Genomic DNA, 1,217 nt, shown 5'->3' with positions numbered 1-1,217 from the left:
TCTGCAGGTGGATCCATTCACCTAAAGAAAATGCCTGCAGAAGCTCAAGAACTCATTGATATGGTTGCTAATAACCAGTTCATGTACACTTCTGAGAGGAATCCTGTGAGTAATGGGACGCCTCAGAAGAAGGGAGTTCTTGAAATTGATATTCTGAATGCCATGGCTCAGAACAAAATATTGACTCAGCAAGTCAATATGATTTCTCAGAGTCTGAATGGAATGCAAGCTGCATCCAACAGTACTCAAGAGGCATCTTCTGAAGAAGAAGCTTATGATCCTAAAAACCCTGCAATAGCAGAGGTAAATTATATGGGTGAACCTTATGGAAACACCTATAACCTATCATGGAGAAATCATCCAAATTTCTCATGGAAGGATCAAAAGCCTCAACAAGGCTTTAATAATGGTGGAAGAAACAGGTTTAACAACAGTAAATCTTTTCCATCATCCACTCAGCAACAGATAGAGAACTCTGAACAAAATACCTCTAATTTAGCAAACTTAGTCTCTAATCTATCTAAGGCCACTGTGAGTTTCATGAATGAAACAAGGTCATCCATTAGAAATTTGGAGGCACAAGTAGGCCAGCTGAGTAAAAGGATCACTGAACTCCCTCCTAGTACTCTCCCAAGCAATACAGAAGAAAATCCAAAAGGAGAGTGCAAGGCCATTGAATTAATCACCATAGCTGAACCTGTGAAGGAAGGAGAGGACGTGAATCCCAAGGAGGAAGACCTCCTGGGACGTCCAGTGATCAATAAGGAGCTTCCCTTTGAGGAACCAAAGGGATCTGAGACTCATCTAGAGACCATAGAGATTCCATTGAACCTCCTTATGCCATTCATGAGCTCTGATGAGTATTCCTCTTCTGAAGAGAATGAGGATGTTACTGAAGAGCAAGCTGCCAAGTTTCTTGGTGCAATCATGAAGCTGAATGCCAAATTATTTGGTATTGAGACTTGGGAAGATGAACCTCCCTTGTTCACCAATGAACTAAGTGATCTGGATCAACTGACATTGCCTCAGAAGAAACAGGATCCTGGAAAGTTCGCATTACCTTGTACCATAGGCAACATGATCTTTGAAAAGGCTCTGTGTGACCTTGGTTTAGGGATAAACCTCATGCCCCTCTCTGTAATAGAGAAACTAGGAATCTATGGGGTGCAAGCCACTAAAATCTCATTAGAGATGGCAGAAAATTCAAGAAAACAGGC

The sequence above is a fragment of the Arachis ipaensis genome, chromosome B05 (assembly GCF_000816755.2).
Source record: "Arachis ipaensis cultivar K30076 chromosome B05, Araip1.1, whole genome shotgun sequence".
Classification (NCBI taxonomy): Eukaryota; Viridiplantae; Streptophyta; class Magnoliopsida; order Fabales; family Fabaceae; genus Arachis; species Arachis ipaensis.
The sequence above is the reverse complement of the archived record's forward strand: the minus strand, read 5'-3'. Positions refer to the sequence as shown.